The sequence below is a fragment of the Bombina bombina genome, chromosome 1 (assembly GCF_027579735.1).
Source record: "Bombina bombina isolate aBomBom1 chromosome 1, aBomBom1.pri, whole genome shotgun sequence".
Taxonomy (NCBI): Eukaryota; Metazoa; Chordata; class Amphibia; order Anura; family Bombinatoridae; genus Bombina; species Bombina bombina.
This window is the reverse complement of record NC_069499.1, coordinates 1,318,337,227-1,318,363,007: the sequence shown is the minus strand read 5'-3', so window position 1 is coordinate 1,318,363,007 and position 25,781 is coordinate 1,318,337,227.

Below are 25,781 nucleotides of genomic sequence, written 5' to 3'. Positions count from 1 at the left end.
ATTTTTCTCCCACCCACAACGCTCATACACACTTCTCGACTATATATTCTGTGATCAGGCCTTCCTTACAAACCTAATGGACTCTAAGATTTCACACACTTCCTGGTCCGACCATAGTCTAGTTAGATCTAGGTTTAGATGGACATCCAAACCCAATCACAGACTGAACTGGAGACTGAACGAACATATTCTCACAGATAACGACATCATTGGCCAATTAATTAAGCACACAGACGAATTCTTTGAGTTTAATATTTCTTCTGACACTACCGCTGCCAACAATTGGGAATCCTATAAGTACTTTATTAGGGGGATCATTATACAGCTAACTGCAAAACTCAAAAAACAGAGATCTGCCCAGTTTGACTCTCTAACCAGCATTCTCCTTGCTAAAGAAAACTCTCATAAACAAGACCCTCAATCTTTGCAAAAACTAAATGAAGTAAAGGAAGCAAGAGACAATCTTAATAAATTTCTGATTGAAAACGTGCATATGCGTGCCATGGCCTCTAAGGCAAAAAGTTTTGCAGAATCTAATAAAGCGGGGCGAATGCTGGCAAGATACCTTAAAAAACAGGGACTCAATTCATATATTCATTCCATCAAAAACTGCTCAGGTATAATTAGCTCAAAAAATGAAGACATATCGGCAAGTTTTGTCTCATACTACACCTCCCTATATAACATCAATAACAATATAAACGAACTGGAGAGGAGAGATAAGATGAAGTCATTCCTTGACTCAATTGTTGTCCCCACGGTCCAACAAGAGGACCTAGATATATTAGATGCATCCATCTCGTTACAGGAAGTAATACGTACAATCAAATCTCTCCCAGGAAGTAAATCACCTGGTCCGGATGGTCTTTCGTCCAAATTTTATCAACTCTTACTTGGAAATGTCAGCCCTCATTTACTTGAACTCTTTCAGTCTATAGACCAAGGTCTTTCCTTCACCCAGCCCCTATTAGAAGCCATGATTACAGTAATCCCTAAACCTGATAAACCTAAGGACAACGTAGGCAGTTATAGACCAATCTCCTTAATAAACGTTGACATCAAGATATTCCCTAAGATCCTGGCTAACCGCCTTAATCCTATCCTTCCGAAAGTCATCCATCCCGACCAGGTTGGATTCATCAGGGGCCGTGAGGCAAAGGACAATACCACCAGACTACTCCATGCTCTTTTTGCTTCTCACAATTCTAAGAGCTCCCTTGTTCTCCTCTCCACGGACGCCCGAGAAGGCCTTTGACAGGGTCGACTGGCATTTTATGTGGTCGGCCCTGTCAAGGTTTGGTTTCCCAGACAAATTTATAGCCAGAGTGCAAGCACTATATAATAACCCCCGTGCTAGGATAAAAGTTAATGACACAATCTCCCAAACTTTCCCAATATCTAATGGCACCCGACAGGGGTGCCCATTATCTCCCCTGCTGTTTGCCATTACAGTGGAAATACTTGCAATTCAAATTAGAAACGACCCTAATATCACTGGCATCCCATTTGGCAATATCCGTCAGACCTGTCTTCTTTTTGCAGATGATATTATCTTCACATTACAAGTGCCTAAAACCTCTCTCCCTGCCCTCATACAAGTCTTAGAGTTATATAAACAGTTTTCTAATTACTCTATAAATATGGAGAAATCAAGCATCATTCCCATTCATATGAACCCCACAGAACTAGGCTTCCTCCAAAACGACACCCCCTTTGCTGTCACAAGCTCTCTAAGATATTTGGGACTTAATATTCCTACTAACCCTCAGGATTTATTCCACGAGAACTTTCTAAAGCTTCAAACCGTAGTCTTCCCATTACTAGATTTGTGGCATAAACAGGGCCACCTATCTTGGACAGGCCGAATAAACGCCATAAAAATGATGATTATTCCTAAGTATCTTTATTTATTTCAAGCCCTACCTATCACAATACCAAGACAATTTTTACGCACTCAACAAAGAATGTTAGAATCATTTATCTGGTCCTATAAAAAACCAAGAGTGTCTCGCCTAACGTTATACATGAGGAAAGACGAAGGAGGTCTTAATATCCCAAATTTGTCATTATATTATAGGGCGGCACACATCGCTCGAATAGTGGCGTGGAATCATAATTCTTCATTTAAACTCTGGGTACAAATCGAGGCAGCCCTTCTCCAGGAAACCTCGATGCGAGACCTCTGCTGGCTGCCCAAACCCCATAGACCCCCACGATCAAGCTTAACGAAAGTATTAACACTTCTCTTGCCATTTGGGACTCCCTTATCCAGCATCCCAATACCCTTTCTACTCCGATCTCACCCATGACCCCAATATTAGGTAATACACTCTTTTTTCGACTACACCAATTTAAATTTGAGACTGAAACCACGAGCCACAAAAATATGCCTATATTCCTACTTACAGACTCTTCCTTGGTTAAGGATAGAATCTCTCTAAGAGACTCTCTAGGCTCTCCATTTCACAGTTGGTTTTCCTATCTCCAAATCTGACAGGCTATCCTTGACTGTTCTCAAAGAAATGACTGCCTTTGTATACTTAAACCCTTCGAAAAACTATGCCTTAACCTGGACATGCATAAATCCCACTTATCTATTACACATAAACTTCTTAGGACCCCACCTGCAACTAGGCTACCCTATTTTGCCAATAAATGGGAGACAGAGCTTCAGATCAGACTTCCAAAAGAGGATTGGTCACAATGTTTCCATATGACACATTCTGCCTCAATATCCTTGGTACTGACTGAACTCAATTATAAAATCATCTCCCGATGGTATCTTACCCCCCCAGAGACTGTTTGAAATATTCCCAGGGGCCAATCAGTTCTGTTGGCGACAGTGTGGGGAGGTTGGCACTTTAGCCCATATTTGGTGGTCTTGTGATAAACTGTCGAATTTTTGGGCCCAAATAGAACAATGTATTAACACTACCTTGAGCACTCAATTTACTCTCACTGCCCCAATGATTTTATTAAACTTAGTCCCAGATATACAATGCATCTATCGCAAAAAATTACTACAGCTGATGCTCACATGTGCCAATTGACTCATACCTAGGTTATGGAAGCAACAACACCCCCCCCACTTTCCAACAATGGGAAACGGAGCTAACTTATCTACTATCCCTTGAGAAGAGACACTACAGTTTCATAGGGAAACAGGATTTCATACTTGACGTCATTTTTCTTTGGGAACAAAGAACACCATAATATGTAGCAGAGGTTTCTGTTGTACCACATCACTGACCATTTACATCCGCACATAAGTCAGTATACTATCTCCTAATCAAGTCTCCCCCTCCGTTCTTTTTTTTTCTCTCCTTTTCTCCCCTTAAAACAGGTCCCTTATCACTATCTTTACTTCCTTCATTAACTCAAATGCTGAATTACTCTCAGGTTTATACAGAATATATAGTATGTTAATACTTACCATATTTTGCACCGTATAATAACTGTCTGTTTGAGTTATGTATATTTTCTGAAAATTATTAATAAAAAACTATTTGAAAAAAAAAAAAAAAAAAAGTTCATCAGGCATAATCTATATAGAGCAATAGTATAGTCAATTGAAGAAACAATGAAAACTCAAAAATGTATTTTGCAAAAGACAATTGACAAACATAAATTCATGTAATTAATATTAGGATATCTTCATGCATACATGATTAGATTCTTAACAGTAACAAATAAATGTGGAAACATGGTAACAAATGTATTATAAATAATTCATATATAAATTTTTATCATGATAATTCTAGAGTCTTATATATTATGTTTACTCTCCTCTTTTTATCAAATAATTGATACCATAATCAGTTGGCCACATATACATTACGTTATTATGTCATTTGCCGTATGATATAAAATACAAAAATAGACATGAAATTCTGCAAATGTAATAAATAATGCACGTCCACCTTTACAATGAACAAGTAAGTGCAGAAATCCACCTTATCGTACAACATGCTATCCGTACATTTGATCCCAACAGGATGTTTGAGAAATGGAAGACGGCTACGTAAACCAATCACGGAGTGGTAGAGGCGGGACATCCGGATTACGAAGGGAATAAATATTTTTAACCACGGCAACCCGCCGCCTTTGATAAAGCCTAAACAGGCGAAACACGTCAGGGGGGTTGTGTGGGACGATGGGGTCCCATTAATTGTTCTTTTAGTTTTAATCTATCATAGCTGTAATGATTAGTAGCCAAAAACCTCATAACGAATAGATAACCAGTCTTTAGGATAGGGGGTGGTGCCATTGACTCAGAGGAGCAGCAACATTGTATTTACTTGGAATCAGTAGGCGATGATTGTTAAACAAACAGACAGTGCATAGGGATTATTATATTGAGAACCTTTCACGTAGTAGTCACATTTGTATGGGCACAGCAGTTAACCTCCAACAGTGTGCATGAGTTCACAAAGTAATATATGAATGCAAACAAACTAAGCGATACAGTGTGAAAGATTAACACACAACTAATGCTATATAATGGTGTATGTACACTCCAGCGGCCTAGAGACCGGCTGCCTTTTAAATCTCCCCACAAAGAGATTTAAAGCACACAACTAGTATTTAAAACCTATATACGTTTTCACACTTTATAGTGATCATAATAGTATACACACGCTTCAGCAGTGATTAAATTCACTAGAAATTCACTGTATGCAACGTTTACTAAAAAGTGGCTTGAAGCATAGCATTTAATACGTAACATTTATTAAAAAGTTGCTTGAAGCATAGCGTTTAAAACGTGACATTTATTAAAAAGTGGCTTGAAGCATAGCATTTAAAACATCACTTTGCATGACCAGTTTCTGTAACTTCATACAATTACCTTCTTGTATTCTACCAGATATAATGGAATATTAGTCACCTGTGACATCCTAGCACTTAATAACTATTCATCAAGTTGAATCATACCAAACACATTTTTATTTTGCGGCAAAAGTACTCATACTGTAATTAATAAGTACACACCCAATGTATTGGGAAACATAGCGCGCAAATTTATACAACTGATATATTTTTATAATGACAGTAACTAGTGCTATTTGACTCATTATTCACTATTATTCACTAGTATTTACTATCAGCTGATACCTACATAATATAAAATAAAGGGAAATTGTTTGATAATGGTAATGTTAATGCAAGAATAAAGTGCACACTATATTAACACAGATATAAATACTTTATGTCAAGCACACAAGAGAGATTGAACAAAATCAGTGCCATTCAAATCTAAAGGAGCAACAGCCTTTTAAAGTATATATCATACACTAAAAAATAAATATCAAGATACAGAAATTATTCACACCAAAGTGATGGTATAATACTTATATTACTGTTGACACACCAAACATCAAGATACGCAAAGTATTTACTAAAGTGATGGCATAATACTCACACTACTGATACATTTAAAGCAATACATGCATAATTTATAATGCATTTATACTGATAAGTGAAAGTAAAACAACCGCGGTTTTATTAAACTCAGTGCAATATATATTATCTATTGTGTTAAAAACTACTAATATATGATCGGAGTACACAATACTACCAATATATCCATCTAAACGCTTAGAACTAACGTATTCACACTGACACTGAAATGTCAGCATAAATTGATGACCTATAATAAGTGCCATTTTACAGTATAAAAGCAGCCTATTCAGGCATATACTATACATTACTATACAAGCATTTAGCCAGGATACTTATTTATACATGGCATAGATATGTCAGCATAAATTGATGACCTATAATAAGTGCCATTTTACAGTATAAAAGCAGCCTATTCAGGCATATACTATACATTACTATACATGCATTTAACCAGGCAACTTATTTATACGTGGCATAGATGTAATGATGACTGAACCAATACTGTAGTATTCAATTTATAAAGGTCACAGTTTATAAAACCAACAGTTAAACTACAGTATATTATTCAGTACCAGTGACATAGGCCTATAGTTATCAAGGTCTGTCCGACAGACCTCGCTGAATACGGTGAGCAATACGCTCGCCGTATTCAGCATTGCACCAACAGCTCACAAGAGCTGCTGGTGCAAGGCCGCCCCCTGTAGACTCGCGGCCAATCGGCCGGCAGCAGGGGGATGTCAATCAAGTACGATCGGGTTGATTTCCGGCGATGTCTGTCCGCCTGCTCAGAGATTGCACCTTTATAACTGCTGTTTCTGGTGAGCCTGCAGGCTCGCCAGAAACACGGGGCATCAAGCTCCATTCGGAGCTTGATACATATGCCCCAATTTCAGAAGATCACTTTCATTTCTCAATAGTGAACTTAATTAATTTCCCTTTATATTGGAGATTACTACTCTGAACAAATGTATTCTTATCCCAATTGCACAACCTAACAATCTTATACAATTTTATCAAACTATAGTAAATAAATATCATTTATACGCACAATCCATCTGGTATTCACCCAGCTAATGGATATTGACCAGTGAGATCTGATAATAAGTTCACGCTATAAAGGCCAGATTAATAATCAACAAATCTCACAATTTATTCATCTCAGCTATACATGATAGAGAGATTTTAAATGTTTGTATTGACCCATCTTATAAAAAGTTCAATAAAAGCTATATATCTTGCCTCTACAATCAGTAGAACCACTTCTCATAAATAGACAACATATTGATACTTACATACAAGGTATCTTAAGTAATAAAGACAATTGAAGAGCTTGCCTTTATAGTGCCCTTGCTATTGTGTGTACAGTGTATAGTGACACAATCACAGTCTATCTGCCAATTGCTCCTGAAATGTATTTTTGCTTTCTGGACAAATTGTTAAGGGTGTTTTTCAAGTGATAACAATGCAAAATGAATTCATGTGTTAAAAGCCAACAACCAGGAACATATTTTTAACAAGAAAGATTCCTGAAAATGCCTTTTTGTGTGTTGTGCACTTGTTGGCAAGTCACCCAAAAAATAGTACTTTTACACCCCTTAAGATTACAGTAAAGCTCATTTGAATTAACCCCTTTGTTCACTGTGTAAGGGAAATGCTCATTTAAATGTGTGAGATTAATCTATTGCAATCTGATTCCATCCTCACCACTGCTTAACCACCTGAATGCCAATTGTATGTTGGCATGATTGCTCAATTAATTTAGTATCATGTTTAATTCATTAAAAGTATTGTTTTTAACAGTGTTTAAATGAATTAATTTGAAAGAACCATTTCTGAATTTTGTGTGAGCTAAAAGCAAGAAGACTATGGGTTTCTTTGAAAAGGACTTATGATTTCTTCTTGTACTTGATTTTAACAGTACTGAAATTGTAAAGAGTGAACCTGCTCCCTTGTTATATGGTATCTGCGCAGAAGATGTTCAAATGAGATTGCACCTTTGTGACTGCACTTTAATAGGAAAAGCACCGTTATGCACACGGTCATGCATTTTATGGTGCTTGCACCTACATTATTGACCTTCTAAACAGTATTGCCCACTTGTAAATGTGAGTTCAATAATGTAGACACAAGCACTTCGCTAACTGCTGGATTGTGTCATATAATTTTTGGAAAATTATAAAAAAAAATACCAGTGCTATTTCTCATGCAAAAGAGGTTTATTGTCTTTAATGGTCAACAATAAACATCTAAATGGCACCTTAATGCATTCTTAAATTCTATCAGAACTGTATGGCAACTAACTCAGATTTAGGACTAGATTACAAATAGAGTGCAAAATATTAGTGCTATTGGGCGCTATCACCACCCAAGTTAAATCATTAGAGCTCCTATTCTTATATTACAAGTGAACGTAAAATGTTAGCACATGAGCGAAAGGCTAAGGTGCTTTAACATCTGGAGGTTGGACAGCTGGGCTGTACTAACTCCCTTTCCCCATAGGATTCCTTGTGCTAGGACAACTGCGCTAAAGCCAAAGGTGCATTAATAAATACTTTAAATACCTTTATTCTTCACTGCTATGCAATGTTATTTTTATATATATATATATATGTGTGTGTGCATTTAAAAATAAAAAATAAATCTAATTGAAGAACAAAAGTATATAAAGTATTTCTAGTAAAAAAAAAAATCATAGTCAATTTGTTTTAAAAAAAAAAAAAAAAAAAATGTTATGGTGTCTTTCATGTCACTTAAATAAAGAACTTTTTCCTTGAAAAACACTGCTGGGACTTCGCTATGTCTGTGGATTTGATTACAAGGGGTTGCAGGAGTCTGAAAGTCTCTTTGAACGGTGTTGTTCCTTGTTTCTACTTTATAAATATATACTGTGTATATATATATATATATATATATATATATATATACTGTGTGTATATATATATATATATATATATATATACTGTGTGTGTATATATATATATATATATATATATATATATATATATATATATATATATATATATATATATATACTGTATATATATAAATGTGTGTGTGTGTGTGTGTGTGTGTGTGTTTGTGTAATATGTTATCTTAATATGTTTTACATGTATTTTTTTTAATGTTTATTTTAGACTTAACACTTCAGGTCTCAAGTTGTGATAACATTTTAGTGCTATTATGTGTTGCGCTTAACTGCAGTAATATGAGCTATGTTTAGCGCACTGTTGATATCGATTAAATGTATAAATGGTGCACTAAAATGATGTTGGTCATGCTTAACATTTGCTGGTAATTCTTCTTTACGATGGACTTAGAATATCAATTTGCACCGTATCTCGCTAAACCTAGAGTGGTCCAGCAATATCGATAGCACATTTGTAATTTAGACCTTAATATTTTGTCAATAGGGCTTTTACCCTCTAATCAAAATAGATTAGGAAATACTGCTTTCTTTTTTTTTATATATTTTTATTGAGGTTATAAAACAAATTAACAAAAAGCAAGGTTACAAGAAAGTCATAGACATAAGCATATGCTATCGTAACAGCATAGCTGCAAAAAAGTCAGTCATTCATCAGAGTGTTGCCATAAGGTATAGAAGTTTTGATCTTATACATCATAGTAGTAAAAGATTTTCGCATTATTCTTCATATACATTGATACATAAAGATAAGGTAAAACACTCTTAGCTGTTGAATAGAATTAACCTGTATGATAAGGTGCAAACCTCTTTTGTATAAGTAACATACAATATCCGAATATGCTTGATGGCTACTCTTGGACCATGAAAATCAATAATATGGATCATAAGTTAGGGGTATATTTAAATGAATAAAGGCAAATTATAACAAAGTAGGACTAGATATATATATATATATATATATATATATATATATATATATATATATACAAAACACGGGGGTGGGGTCAGCACTCTCATGCCGGACCGGGTACACATCCTATGACCCTGCAACATGCACAGCCCTGGGTGCAAACCAGCACTCTCAGGAAGCTGCACTGTTACCAGAGCCACAGGCAGTTAACCCCAGTCAGGCCTGGGTGCAAGGCCCAAACAGGGAAAATTACAAAAAAATATTTTAATATAAACACACAGAAAAAGTCCAGCACTCACTCACAAGCTCTCAACTAAGATAAAAAGCAGCAATGGAAGAATTAGTTACCGCATCTGGCCAAATGGGAAAAGCCCAGGTACCTCGTCAAGGTTTCTTCCAATAAACCTGGGTCCCTAACCAGCCACACAATGCAGGCTCACAATCAAACAACTGTGAAAAAAAGCAACTGTGAAAAAATGGAGGGTGCACAGGCTTATGTAATTTCCCCAAACATATACAAAACACGGGGGTGGGGTCAGCACTCTCATGCCGGACCGGGTACACATCCTATGACCCTGCAACATGCACAGCCCTGGGTGCAAACCAGCACTCTCAGGAAGCTGCACTGTTACCAGAGCCACAGGCAGTTAACCCCAGTCAGGCCTGGGTGCAAGGCCCAAACAGGGAAAATTACAAAAAAATATTTTAATATAAACACACAGAAAAAGTCCAGCACTCACTCACAAGCTCTCAACTAAGATAAAAAGCAGCAATGGAAGAATTAGTTACCGCATCTGGCCAAATGGGAAAAGCCCAGGTACCTCGTCAAGGTTTCTTCCAATAAACCTGGGTCCCTAACCAGCCACACAATGCAGGCTCACAATCAAACAACTGTGAAAAAAAGCAACTGTGAAAAAATGGAGGGTCATAGGATGTGTACCCGGTCCGGCATGAGAGTGCTGACCCCACCCCCGTGTTTTGTATATGTTTGGGGAAATTACATAAGCCTGTGCACCCTCCATTTTTTCACAGTTGCTTTTTTTCACAGTTGTTTGATTGTGAGCCTGCATTGTGTGGCTGGTTAGGGACCCAGGTTTATTGGAAGAAACCTTGACGAGGTACCTGGGCTTTTCCCATTTGGCCAGATGCGGTAACTAATTCTTCCATTGCTGCTTTTTATCTTAGTTGAGAGCTTGTGAGTGAGTGCTGGACTTTTTCTGTGTGTTTATATTAAAATATTTTTTTGTAATTTTCCCTGTTTGGGCCTTGCACCCAGGCCTGACTGGGGTTAACTGCCTGTGGCTCTGGTAACAGTGCAGCTTCCTGAGAGTGCTGGTTTGCACCCAGGGCTGTGCATGTTGCAGGGTCATAGGATGTGTACCCGGTCCGGCATGAGAGTGCTGACCCCACCCCCGTGTTTTGTATATGTTTAGCGCTGCGGAATCTGTTGGCGCTCTACAAATAACCGATAATAATAATAATAATAATATGTTTGGGGAAATTACATAAGCCTGTGCACCCTCCATTTTTTCACAGTTGCTTTTTTTCACAGTTGTTTGATTGTGAGCCTGCATTGTGTGGCTGGTTAGGGACCCAGGTTTATTGGAAGAAACCTTGACGAGGTACCTGGGCTTTTCCCATTTGGCCAGATGCGGTAACTAATTCTTCCATTGCTGCTTTTTATCTTAGTTGAGAGCTTGTGAGTGAGTGCTGGACTTTTTCTGTGTGTTTATATTTAAATATTTTTTTGTAATTTTCCCTGTTTGGGCCTTGCACCCAGGCCTGACTGGGGTTAACTGCCTGTGGCTCTGGTAACAGTGCAGCTTCCTGAGAGTGCTGGTTTGCACCCAGGGCTGTGCATGTTGCAGGGTCATAGGATGTGTACCCGGTCCGGCATGAGAGTGCTGACCCCACCCCCGTGTTTTGTATATGTTTGGGGAAATTACATAAGCCTGTGCACCCTCCATTTTTTCACAGTTGCTTTTTTTCACAGTTGTTTGATTGTGAGCCTGCATTGTGTGGCTGGTTAGGGACCCAGGTTTATTGGAAGAAACCTTGACGAGGTACCTGGGCTTTTCCCATTTGGCCAGATGCGGTAACTAATTCTTCCATTGCTGCTTTTTATCTTAGTTGAGAGCTTGTGAGTGAGTGCTGGACTTTTTCTGTGTGTTTATATTAAAATATTTTTTTGTAATTTTCCCTGTTTGGGCCTTGCACCCAGGCCTGACTGGGGTTAACTGCCTGTGGCTCTGGTAACAGTGCAGCTTCCTGAGAGTGCTGGTTTGCACCCAGGGCTGTGCATGTTGCAGGGTCATAGGATGTGTACCCGGTCCGGCATGAGAGTGCTGACCCCACCCCCGTGTTTTGTATATGTTTGGGGAAATTACATAAGCCTGTGCACCCTCCATTTTTTCACAGTTGCTTTTTTTCACAGTTGTTTGATTGTGAGCCTGCATTGTGTGGCTGGTTAGGGACCCAGGTTTATTGGAAGAAACCTTGACGAGGTACCTGGGCTTTTCCCATTTGGCCAGATGCGGTAACTAATTCTTCCATTGCTGCTTTTTATCTTAGTTGAGAGCTTGTGAGTGAGTGCTGGACTTTTTCTGTGTGTTTATATATATATATATATGTTGGTTATATTGCTTTGTATATGGCTTATAGGTTATCTAGTCTCAGGAAATTGGGTTGTATTTTGTTGCCTCTGTAATAACATATCTATTAATAGTGGTGATTCAAGGGTATATATTGTAAGATATATTTTCTCAGGTTTCCAAGTAAACTAAATTAAATGGGGGGGTGGAATTAATGGCATGTATTGGAGTATCTTGGGAGGATGGAAATAGTCGAAAGGGCCTGAGTCCCAAATTATGAGAGTCCATCTTCTAAATGGCCATATAACATTGGTATATATCTTGGTCGGGCTTACAAACTGTTTTATTTCTGTTATTGTGTTACACAGTAATCGTTAGGAGGTTGGATTATAGAAACCAGCATTTTCAGTATATATGATGTATGTCATGAGTGCTGGTTTTCCCATAATATAACTAATTATCTTCTATTATACCAAAGACTGAAATAAAAGCTATAATGTATTGGCTAGATAGTGGAGGATATAGATATCACGATAGAAGTGACATTCCTTTACATGGATACAACGGTTGACTCACAATCTTAACAGTCTATTAGGGCTAATGAAGAAAAACTATATAAACAGAAGCATAAGAGTTAAGCATTGTTGTATAGCTTTACAACGCATAGTATAAAAATAAACTTGCCTAACTATGTAAGTTTTGCTAACACAAGTCAAATATAAACAGTGACCATCTATGTTAGGCATATTAATCTTTTTACTTAGTAGCTAAGTGACTGAATCAGAGCATGTATAATGGGAAGTACACAGTGTTTACCAAATTATAAACACAACAAATTATCATAACACAACATACACCAACACTAGTGTAGGAAAACCAGGAAAAGTATGCCCTGATCCGATATAAAACTACAAGTAAGAGGAACATATATTCAACTATATCTTGTTGATGCAAACACGTATTAATATAGATGTACTGATATTTACCTTATCAGTGGCTATCCAAGAGATAATTATAACTATAGGCAACATAAAAAAAAATCAGGCAATTTAGGGGATATACTAGAGTTTAGAGTTCTGTGAGTACTAGAATCTAAGGCATCTGACACTTAAGTCCTTATAGACAGTTCCTGGTAATTGTTGGTATTTGCAGCACAGAAACTCATCTAATTGTATCCTATCCCACTCCAGTGCTCCAGATCGAGTGACCAAGGATAGTTGCAGAGGGCTGCTCTTGCACTTGAAGGTTAAGTCTCTGTACCTCATGGGAGATTGTCTTTATTAGAGTTGTCGGAATTTTGACATACTTGTCCCAATTAGTAAAAAACATTAACATTCTTGGTAGTTGCACCTTAAATACTGTTACAGAGACTATATCCCTCAGTTCTTGAATATGCTCACTGTGAGGGACCGTTCCATATTGAGGCAATTGCAATTCACGGGATGTTGCCAAGTGTTGTCTCTGGGAAGAAGTCACTGCGCGCTAACTGAGGGTGTCTCTTGGCCATTGGTTGCCGAGTAATCAGGATTTCCGTTTTAGCGTTAGTGCTTGTTTGATCCATTGCTCTATGAGTGGTGAGCTGGGTAGTGGGGCTCCCCGCCTTACACTGTTCGGTTTTGCTGTCTGGGCTATCAAAGCGTTTCCTGCGTCAGCAGGTTGGAATGCCATTTTAAGCGAGTATTCAAATGCAGCTTGGCATTCATCTAAGAGGTTGCCATTCTCCTCGATTGTGTATGCTGCCAAATCCATGTTAAGGTTATTCTGCAGTTGCCATCACTGAAGGATAAAGCAGCAGGTAGCTGGTCCCTCTTCTCACTCTGGTCTTGACGTGTAGAAAAACATGGCCGCTCCTGAGATCTCTGGCCAGCAAGATAGATGTCAGAGCAAAGAAGTGCTGTCCACGGAGTGTCTAACCTCTGCAATTTTAAATGGCCAGGTCAACTTAGCTTGCAGGTCCCCAATTATTGGTGCAGTTTACAGGTCTGAACGGACGCCAAACTTGTCTTTTATGTATAAAATAGCCGGAGCCGCTGCGATCTGCGACCGTTCAGCCTCAGAGTTAGCTCCACCCCCAGGAAATACTGCTTTGAATGTGAATAGAAAATAAAACTAAAAAATGTCTAGCAATTTACATCTTATTTGGTAAACAGTTTCATAGATTAAATAGCTAAAAGGTAAGTTATTTGATGTCATACTTTCAGATAGTTATAGGTGAGTAAAAATGGTTGAAATTCTGCTATTAATATTATTATAGAAGCACAGATTTTGTTAAAATGTAGCCTTGAGGAAATTTATACCATCTTTATAGAAAATAAAATTTTCTTTACAGGGTTATTTTGCTCTCACAACTGAGTTTAGCTAAGCACTAAGTGCACTTTTTGAGACACTCCAGGTTTGCATATTGATACAGATGGGTGCATTACAAAAATAAATGCTCATCTTTTGTATACAGATGACTGTCTGTATTTGTGTTCTGGAACATCTAATCTCCATCAAAAGGAATGTAAAGGAAATCTTACAGTGTCAGAGAACGACCATATTATACTATACTGAAAATGTGTGATTTATATCAGCAAAATATCTTTAGTATTCAAGTCATGCCACTCAGCCCTATTCACTGAGGCATGCAGTGTTCTATTGAGTTATGCAGAATTATTTCTGAACAACAGATGTGGAAGACAACTTACAGCAGATTAAATGTCAAATATCAGTAAAAAAAAAAAAAATCATATTAAAATTAGAAAAATAACCCCAATTATAGATTTTTTATTTTATGTGTAGATTTGAATTTCATTTGATATTGCATTAAAAAATTCAGATACAAAAGAGATAAGTGAAATACTGTCTAACATTATCCTTCATTTAGCTTAAAGTGTTTAATAAGACTACATGCTGGAATAAAATCAAAAAGAGTTTTTGTTAAAACTACCAAATTTTAAGAAGAATATGAAAGAATTTAAAACTTTCCACTACACTCTGCCCACATTCAAAATAAGGGTCCAATCCCAATCTAACAGATATCAGCTACCGAAAATATATTTTTGTGTCATCTAAATTGGGAGCCGAATTTCTCATGTGATCACAATGCATTATCATATCAGTAGTTATAAACCCACGGCCACGAACATGTTTTAAACCACAAAAAAAGATCTTTTCGAGTGTTAACTGCCTGTTTTAGAAATAACATGTTCAAATCTCTTAACCCTATGAGTGCTAATTACTGCTCTGAGCCATCACAGAGTTTCCCACTCTGGTGCTAATGACGGCTCAGAGCCGTCACTAGCACTCTCCCACCTTGAGGGAGATTCGGGGGTCTACTACCCCGGTGATCGTGCCTGTAGAGTGTCAGGCATCGCCAGGGCTTCCTGTTTTGTGTGGTGACGTCACGCGCAATAACGTAATGACGTCACCGCGCAACTTTATTTATACTTAACAATGTCAAGTATAGGAGAAGGGGGCATGCTGCTTAGAAGCCTGTAGCCTAACCTCTCCAACAGTGTAAGTCTTGGGGGGTCTGAAAAATTGTTAAAATAATAAAAATAACATTAAAAAAATCTTAGCACCCAGGTGGGAAAGTGCTTAGCACTCAAAGGGTTAAAGGACCACTAAAACAGTAGAATTGCATAATTAACAAGTGTATAATAAAAGGACAATGTAATAACACTTTCTCTGAATTTCAAATAAGCAGTAGATTTTTTTTTTTTTCTGGCAAATGTATTTTTTCTTTCATTTTCAGCCAATTACAGATTACTATAAATTTACCCTGTGAGCTTGTGCACATGCTCAGTAGGAACTGGTGCCTTAGAAAGTGTGCATATAAAAAGGCTGTGCAAAATTTTGATAATGGAAATAAATTGGATAGTGTCTTAAAACTGCATGCGCTATGTGAATCATGAAAGTTTAATTTGACTTTAGTGTCCCTTTAAGGTTAGAGCAAAGGTATATGCATGAAACCGTTTTTTTACTCGGCAAGGACAAAACTTGTTTACATGTGTGAAAGTCCCCTATTGCCATCACAAGACACCCTCAACACTCAGGGACTGATGATCAAAAGGTCACCACTAAAAATAAGAAAAAAAAACAGAGGAAGAACCCAGCGTTAGTGATGTCGCGAATTGTTCGCCGGCGAATAGTTCCCGGCAAACATAGCATGTTCGCGTTCGCCTCGGCGGGTGAACATATGCGATGTTCGATCCGCCCCCTATTCGTCATCATTGAGTAAACTTTGACCCTGTACCTCACAGTCAGAATACACATTGCAGCCAATCAGCAGCAGACATTCCCTCCCAGACCCTCCCACCTCCTGGACAGCATCCATTTTAGATTCAATTGGAAGCTGCATTCTTAGTGAGCGGAGGGACAGTGTAGCTGCTGCTGATTTAATAGGGAAATCGATAGCTAGGCTAGTGTATTCAGTGTCCACTACAGTCCTGAAGGACTCATCTGATCTCTGCTGTAAGGACAGCACCCCAAAAAGCCCTTTTTAGGGCTAGAACATCAGTCTGCTTTTTTTTTTTCCTGTGTAATCTAATTGCAGTTGCCTGCCTTCCAGCGTGTGTGTCAGGCTCACAGCGTATACTGTGCCCACTTGCCCAGTGCCACCACTCATATCTGGTGTAACAGTAGTGTACATTTTATAAAAACAAAACTTTTTTGACTGTGAAATAATAGCACAGCTGCCAGTACCCAAGATGGCCACCAATAAGGCAGATGGGGAGGGTTAGAGAGCTAAAAGAGTTAAAAAGGGTTTAAAGGGAAGCGCTAAAACAATGCCAAAGGTACTCACTCACTTAAAATATATACAATTTATTATAACATATATATATCACATAAAAGGGATGTCTCCCCAAATGACACTGTAAAAAATTCTTTAGGCTATATAAAACAGGAGATCCTAATTATAAGAACAGCTATATGTAAAATTTATAAATTTATATTGCACACTAAGTTAACGGCTCTAAAACAAATAATATTTAAATAAAATTCAGTTAGAGTCCATGAAATTGATGAATATAAATACCACCAAGCTGCCAAAGAAAGTTAATAAGGTAGATCTGCCGGTTACATATATTCTGAATACTCCACACTTCCTCAAAAGAGATAAATGACCAGCATAATAAAGGTATTAGGATTAAAGTTCTTGGCAATTTACTTTACCCACGATCTCCTGATCGTCTGCAGATCACCTTCCCTGTTCGGTATCCCCCTCGAGTGGATCCGACTGGGGTTTCTCGGCGTCTGACGTCACTGAATAGAGTTCCGGCAAAGGGAAGCGGCCAGAGCTTTGCGCTTATTGTAACCTTCACAGGTGTGATTCTCTCACATCCACCCTGCACTTAGTGCTAAGTGCACGCAAGGGTGTATACAGGTATTGTAGAAAGATGTTGTAGAAAGGTAGGCACTGTGGTGAATATTCCAACTTCATTCAAACCACAAAGCATATAATAAAAGTTCTATGCAAAGTAGAGGTGAGCGCCAAAAGAAGGCTGAGGGTAGGGTAGGGAACGCCAAAATAGGCTATAATGAGCTGGTAAAATGTAAAATTAAAAATTATTTATTCCATACAATGATTATATTAAAAAAGCATTAAAAGAACAATATACACTGTTAGTTTTTCATGGATCCATGTTACAAATGATAGCAAATTGCAGTGTAGAGTAAAATACAATACAGTATAATGTTAAAAACAATTATAAATAATGATAGAGTCAGTGGCTGATGATATAGCCTTTTTGATTGAGTCCAGTAAGTGTAAGATGCTCCTGGTAAGTAGTGTAGGGTTAATTGTAATCCAATACTGTGCAGGAAAAAAAATATATCGGGATTTAGGTGCGATCAGTGTCCAATCCAGCAATTTAGAAAAAAGGGTGAAAAAATGTGTGTTCACTCTATGTGATGAAAAAAATTATGATAAAAAGATGATGAGATCCCTCCAAAAGATGTGTTGTCAAAAATGAAAAAGGTGAAAAAAGGGTAAAAAAGGATAAAAAAATAGTGTTCAAATCCAAAATGATGTTGGTGATGTCAGTGCAAATCAATCAATCAGTGGTTCAGTGTTGATACAATGTTTTGACAATAAAAATAAGATTATGCAAAAACAAAAAATCCTGAAAAAAAGAAAACAAACAATACTCTAATATATGCAATCTGTACAATAGATATATCAGTATTATGCTTACTCAGATCTGTCGACGCGTTTCGGCCATATACCTCTGGCCTTTATCAAGACTAATCAAATGAGTGAGCTTACAGAATTTATAAGAGTTATGGCTGATGTTTTGGCGCCAAACACTAATAAGCCACGCCCCCTTCCTGTTTGGTAGCATTGTGAGTATGGGCGAAAACATTTATTTTGCTTATTAAGGTCATTATTATGTTTTTAGAACATATGTAGTTATAGATTTTCTTTCCAATATATATAGCTAGTTCGTGTGTGTCCTAATATGAATTTGTTTATTCGTACATGTACTTCCGGTTTCGCTAGTAAATCTAGCCCTTACTTCCGGTTTAGCCCTTACTTCCGGTTTAGCTGCCCTATGCGACGTTTATTTATCCAAAATATAATAAAAGTTCCAAATAGGAAAACAAGTTCCATTTCTTATAACCCGGGTTAAGTTAAAGGAATCCAAAGGGTGTACGCGTTTTGCCCTCTTAAGGGCTTTATCACCTTGATAAAGCCCTTAAGAGGGCAAAACGCGTCGGCTGTGAAGGCAGGACTACCCTTTGGCATATGTGCAATATATCTACACCCTTTGGATTCCTTTAACTTAACCCGGGTTATAAGAAATGGAACTTGTTTTCCTATTTGAAACTTTTATTATATGCTTTGTGGTTTGAATGAAGTTGGAATATTCACCACAGTGCCTACCTTTCTACAACATCTTTCTACAATACCTGTATACACCCTTGCGTGCACTTAGCACTAAGTGCAGGGTGGATGTGAGAGAATCGCACCTGTGAAGGTTACAATAAGCGCAAAGCTCTGGCCGCTTCCCTTTGCCAGAACTCTATTCAGTGACGTCAGACGCTGAGAAACCCCAGTCGGATCCACTCGAGGGGGATACCGAACAGGGAAGGTGAGCTGCAGACGATCAGGAGATCGTGGGTAAAGTAAATTGCCAAGAACTTTAATCCTAATACCTTTATTATGCTGGTCATTTATCTCTCTTGAGGAAGTGTGGAGTATTCAGAATATATGTAACCGGCAGATCTACCTTATTAACTTTCTTTGGCAGCTTGGTGGTATTTATATTCATCAATTTCATGGACTCTAACTGAATTTTATTTAAATATTATTTGTTTTAGAGCCGTTAACTTAGTGTGCAATATAATTTTATAAATTTTACATACCTTTTATTTTAGTACTGGCAGACTTTCTGCCAGTACTTAAGATGGCGGGGACAATTGTCGGGTGGGGGAGGGAAGGGAGCTGTTTGGGAGGGATCAGGGGGTCTGATGTGTCAGGTGGGAGGCTGATCTCTACACTAAAGCTAAAATTAACCCTGCAAGCTCCCTACAACTACCTAATTAACCCCTTCACTGCTAGCCATAATACACATGTGATGTGCAGCAGCATTTAGCGGCCTTCTAACTACCAGAAAGCAATGCCAAAGTCATATATTTCTGCTATTTCTGAACAAAGGGAATCCCAGAGAAGCATTTACAACCATTTGTGCCATAATTGCACAAGCTGTTTGTAAATAATTTCAGTGAGAAACTTAAAATTGAGAAAAAATTTTAAGTTTTTTTTAAATTTGATCGCATTTGGCGGTGAAATGGTGGCATGAAATATACCAAAATGGGCCTAGATCAATACTTTGGGTTGTCTACTACACTACACTTAAGCTAAAATTAACTCTACAAGCTGCCTACATGCTCCCTAATTAACCCCTTCACTGCTGGGCATAAAACACGTGTGGTGCGCAGTGGCATTTAGCAGCCTTCTAATTACCAAAAAGCAATGCCAAAGCCATATAAGTCTGCTATAATGGCATGTCTGGCACACAGTGTTGGGGCAAGGGTCCATCTGACCACTGATACCTGGTCTGCAAAGCATGATCAGGGCAGGTATATCACCTACATTGCGCACTGTGAAGCGGTCGTAACCCTTACACGTAACCCTTACACTACCTGATCGATACAACATCATACCTGATGTTTTAAAGCATGTTATTCCAAACAATTTAGGAATATTAGGTGATTTATGCCCTTTATGGATTAAAACCAGAATCTGCATCAACTATGTAATTTTCCATGGGAGTTTTGCCATGGATCCCCCTCCGGCATGCCACAGTCCAGGTGTCAGGTGTTAGTGCCCTTGAAACAACTTTTCCATCACTATTGTGGGCAGAAAGAGTCCCTGTGGGTTCTAAAATTTGCCTGCCTATTGAAGTCTATGGCGGTTCGCCCGGTTTGCCGGTTCGCAAACTTTTGTGGAAGTTCGAGTTCTCCATTCGCGAACCCAAATTTTTAGGTTCGCGACATCACTACCCAGCGTATGTTAATATTACGCTTTATACAAATCAAATTACACCGTTCTCTGTGCCCTGCACCTTAAAATTGCTGTTATTTTCATATACTTACACCTAGATTTAGAGTTTGGCGTTAGCCGTCAAAAGCAGCGTTAAGGGGTCCTAACGCTGCTTTTGGCCGGCCGCTGTTATTTAGAGTCAGGCAGGAAAGGGTCTAACGCTCACTTTCCTACCGCGATTCCAGGCTACCGCAGATCCCCTTACGCCAATTGGGATCTGCCTAACACTGGTATTTGGAGTTGGTAAAAGTGAGCAGTAGACCCTCTACCGACAAGACTCCTACCGCCAAAAAAAGTCAGTAGTTAAGAGCTTTATGGGCTAACGCGTGAATATAAAGCTCTTAACTACTGTGCTACAAAGTACACTAACACCCATAAACTACCTATTTACCCCTAAACCGAGGCCCCCCCCACATCGCCGCCACTATAATAAAATGTTTTAACCCCTAATCTGCCGAACGGACACCGCCGCAACCTACATTATACCTATGAACCCCTAATCTGCTGCCCCTAACATCGCCGACCCCTATATTATATTTATTAACCCCTAATCTGCCCCCCAACGTCGCTGCTACCTTACTTACACTTATTAACCCCTAATCTGCCGGCCGGACCTCGCCGCCACTATAATAAATGTATTAACCCCTAAACCGCCGCACTCCCACCTCGCAAACACTAGAATAAATAGTATTAACCCCTAATCTGCCCTCCCTAACATCGCCACCACCTACCTGCAATTATTAACCCCTAATCTCCTGCCCGCAACGTCGCTGCTACTATAATAAATTTATTAACCCCTAAACCTAAGTCTAACCCTAACACCCCCCTAACATAAATATAATTTAAATGAAACAAAATAATATTCCTAAAAATAACTAAATTAATCCTATTTAAAACTAAATACTTACCTATAAAATAAACCCTAATATAGCTACAATATAACTAATAATTACATTGTAGCTATTTTAGGATTTATATTTATTTTACAGGCAACTTTGTATTTATTTTAACTAGGTACAATAGCTATTAAATAGTTAATAACAATACAAATACACCTAACACTATACTATCAATAAATTAATTAAATAAATTACCTACAATTACCTAAAATAAAATACAATAAAATAAACTATTCTATAATACAACAAAAAAAACACTAAATTACAAAAAATAAAAAAAAATTACAATCAGCCAATCAGATTGAAGTTCAATCCGATTGGCTGATCCAATCAGCCAATTGTATTGAACTTGCATTCTATTGGCTGATCAGCCAATCGGATTGAACTTCAATCTGAGTGCATCAGCCAATCAGATTTTTTCTACCTTAATTCCGATTGGATAAGTGTAAGGTTAGGGGTGTTTAGACTCGGGGTACATGTTAGAGTGTTAGGTGCAGACGTAGGAAGTGTTTCCCTATAGGAAACAATGGGGCTGCGTTAGGAACTGAACGCTGCTTTTTTGCAGGTGTTAGGTTTTTTTTCAGCCCAAAATGCCCCATTGTTTCCTATGGGGATATCGTGCACGTTTTTCCAGCTTACCGCTACCGTTGAGGGTTGAAGTGGAGCTACATTAGGCTCAACGCACCCTTTTTTGAGCCTAACGCAGCCCCTCAGACAACTCTAAATACCAGCGTTGTTGGAAGGGTGCGTTGGGAAAAAAAGCAGCGTTAGCTAAGCGGGTCTTTACCGACAAAACTCTAAATCTAGCCGATAGTTTTTCCTTAAAGAGCAATTTGTGTTTTGAGTATTTTGTCACATCCTCACAACCTTTTAATTTGGGGGGGGGGGGGAACAGTGAGATCTGTTGGAAGGAAATGTTGATAATTATTCTTGCGATTTGAGAGACAATTTCATATACACCCATGGGACGCCCATGTTTAGCTCATTTTACATTAAAAAAAACAATTATGCTTAGTATTTTGCATTTAAAAGTGCAAATGTCTACGTGTCTTTTGCACACCCAGTGTATTTAAATTTACTTGATGTATATTTAATATGATTTATTCCTGTGTAATTTACATACAAATTTCACGTTCTTGATGAAATACAATTTTAGTGAACTATTTAATTACGATTTTTATGCACCTTAACCATTACATTTTTTCCTGTGGATTTTTGTTCAAATGGTTAAAGGGACACTGAACCCAATTTTTTTTTTTTTGTGATTCAGATAGAGCATGAAATTATAAGCAACTGTCTAATTTACTCCTATTATCAAATGTTCTTTATTCTCTATCTTTATTTGAAATGCAAGAATGTAAGTTTAGATGCCTGCCCATTTTTGGTGAAGAACCTAGGTTGTCCTTGCTGATTGGTGGATAAAGTCATCCACCAATCAAAAACTGCTGTCCAGAGTTCTGAACCAAGAAAAAAGCTTAGATGCCTTCTTTTTCATATAAAGATAGCAAGAGAACGAAGAAACTGATAATAGGAGTAAATTAGAAAGTTGCTTAAAATTGCATGCTCTATCTGAATTACAAAAGAAAAAATTTGGGTTCAGTGTCCCTTTAAATAATTTGCACTGATTATCACAAACAGTATAGATGTTATTAAGATCAGGTTTTTACAGGAGATTGCATAATCACAACTTTCAGAGGTCACTATTGCAATCCATTTCAATTCAAACCCATGCTAAACCATCTAAATGCATCTATTATGTTATCTGGATGGGTAAACTATGCACTCTGATTCTATTGCTATATGGACTTTAGGAAACTTTCACAAAGATTATCTTAAACTATATTATATTTTTGTCTTGTTTGTTATTTCTCTTGTTTGTTAAAGGCTCAGTTCCATTTTGAGGTGAACTGTACACAAAATGGCAATTGCAAGTTTCTGTGAAAAACATTTATAATTTTTTTTTTTTTTACAGAATTTTCATTTCTTTTTACTATAAATCTCGACCCTTTATTAAAGTGACAGTCTAGTCCAGATTTGTTATTGTTTAAAAAGATAGAAAGATAAATAATCCCTTTATTACCCATTACCCAGTTTTGCAAAACCAACACAGTTATATTAATATACTGTTTACTTCTGTGATTACCTTGTATGTAAGGCTCTTCAGACTGGTCCCATATTTATTTCTTTTGAAAGACTTCCATTTTATCCAATCAGTGCTGACTCATAAATAACTCCACGGGAGTGAGTACCATGTTATCTATATGACACACATGAACTAGCACTATCTGGCTGTAAAAAAATTTAAATGCACTGAGCTAAGAGGCAGTCTTTAAGGGCTTAGAAATTAGCATATGAGCCTACCTAGGTTTAGCTTTCAACAAAGAACAAAGCAAATTTGATGATAAAAGTAAATTTAAGTTGTTTAAAATTGCATGCCCTGTCTGAATCATGAAAGTTTAATTTTTAGAACAAGGCTCCCATTTGAGCCTATGGAAGTGTGACCCTGTGAGCACAAACCTTCCGTGCAATGTGAATGTGAGGTTGCTTTCGCATTGCAGCTAACTTGTAATACCAGCGCACATTTGCAAAAACTAGTATTACTAAGTGGAGCACAAATATCGCCCTTGCGAAAGCAATATTTTGTGCTCCACTTGTAATCTAGCCCTAAAGATTTTATATTACAGTGTAATCAATGTATTCAATAACTTTTAATCACCGTAGTGACACTGAAACATCAAAGGACATTATATCAAAATTTATTTCAGTAAAAAAAAAAATATAACTCAGATATTATGTACAAAAATATTGAGAGATTTGTACAAAAATACAATTTGTCTTCTAGAATAGATTATTTGTTAATTTTAGCCATCTCTGGGGTGTATTTTTCCGTAAGCCAGCGAGTCCTGTGACTAGGACTTTGGGGGAGGCAGCAGGACTTAGCTCTATCGCGTGATACCTTACCAATGTTGTGATCATCAAATGTTTCATATATTCATTTTATTACAATTCAATTATCCCTGGATGAAGGTCCCTCCATGTATCTCTAGCCTTCAGCTGTGAAAAACAAATCATGTTAATTATTGTGGAGTTCAGGAAGAGCAGATTTTCCAGTGTCAGGATAAAAAATAAATAGACCAATGATCTTCTAGACCAGAATGTTCAACGTATTTTACATTAGCAGAAACTAAGACAGTTTTATTATTCCAATTAATTAATTTAGTTTTAAATGGAGAACGTTTTGAATGCTAGAACGTAAAACCATTTAATAATGTACTGTATGTCTGCAAAACAATGGGCAGTACTTTTATAATAACACAATTAACACAACAAAGTAAGAAAAGAATATTTTATTTTTCTGAGAAAGATGAGTCCCATCTAATTTACAACTAAGACTGCCTGCAATTTTTGTCATTACAGAATAATTAAGTGTTTTATGATGTGGATATTAAATTAATAGCATTCTCTCTAAAGTTGAGATCTAAGATATTTTTCACTATTTGTTTCGCACTCAAGCAAGAAGCTACAAATAATATTTTCAAGGAAATGAGAGGGAGACATCTAGTGGCAGTAGGAAATAAAGACTTAAAAAGAAACATTTCTGCTTTAAGGTAAAATAAGTGGGGAACTTGTGATTTACTAATAAGCCACCATAAAATATTGAAATGAGTTAAATACTGAGCCAAGTAGACAACCATGCTTCCTTTGGCTTTTTATAGGGCAGCAATGCATAGCACATGGGTGACCCTCCTTGTCAGGGGTTATCCACACAGTAAGCCCAAAAGAGAAAAACTCAACAGCAGTCATCAACTTATTTTATACATTATAATGTGTCTTTCTTTAACATATAAAAAGGAGGGAACTCCTGTTAATGAGACACTGGTCTCATGTTTAACATTTCCATTAAAGCATTACTTAAAGGGACGTTTTAGTAGTGATGAAGTTTCATAAAGAATCTAGCTAGGCCAAAGAGCTTCAAATTGCAGACTTTACAGTACTCAGTTATTTTCCATTTGCTCCTTCCCTTTGTGGTGCAGACATAAAAGAGTTATGACATTTATGAAAGTCTTTAATATAGCATAAAAATTACATCATGCCAATTATTTTTTAGACCATATATTTTTGAGAGGATTGATATTTAATGGCTCCAATAAATGTAGTGTTGTGCCGTAAAATATTTTTTCTTATTGTGGAACACTGTAAAATCCAAAAGAAAATAACTTGGCACAATGGTTGTGTCGTTTAATGCAAAAGAAACGAGCTCCTTGTATGGCCTATGGACTGTTATGTCATACTACTGCTTCAATTTGCCAAAACAATTGGCATCAAGGACTATGCTTTTTAATGAAAAAAAACACTTTTATGTCCTATGGACTGTGTTATTCCATAACTGTGCATCAACTTGCCAAACACTTAGCATCATGCACTTCTCTTACTGCTGAACAAAATAACTCCTTCTATGGCCTATGGGCTGTGTTATGCAATACTTATGCTTCAACGTGCCAAACATTTGGCATCATGGACTGTG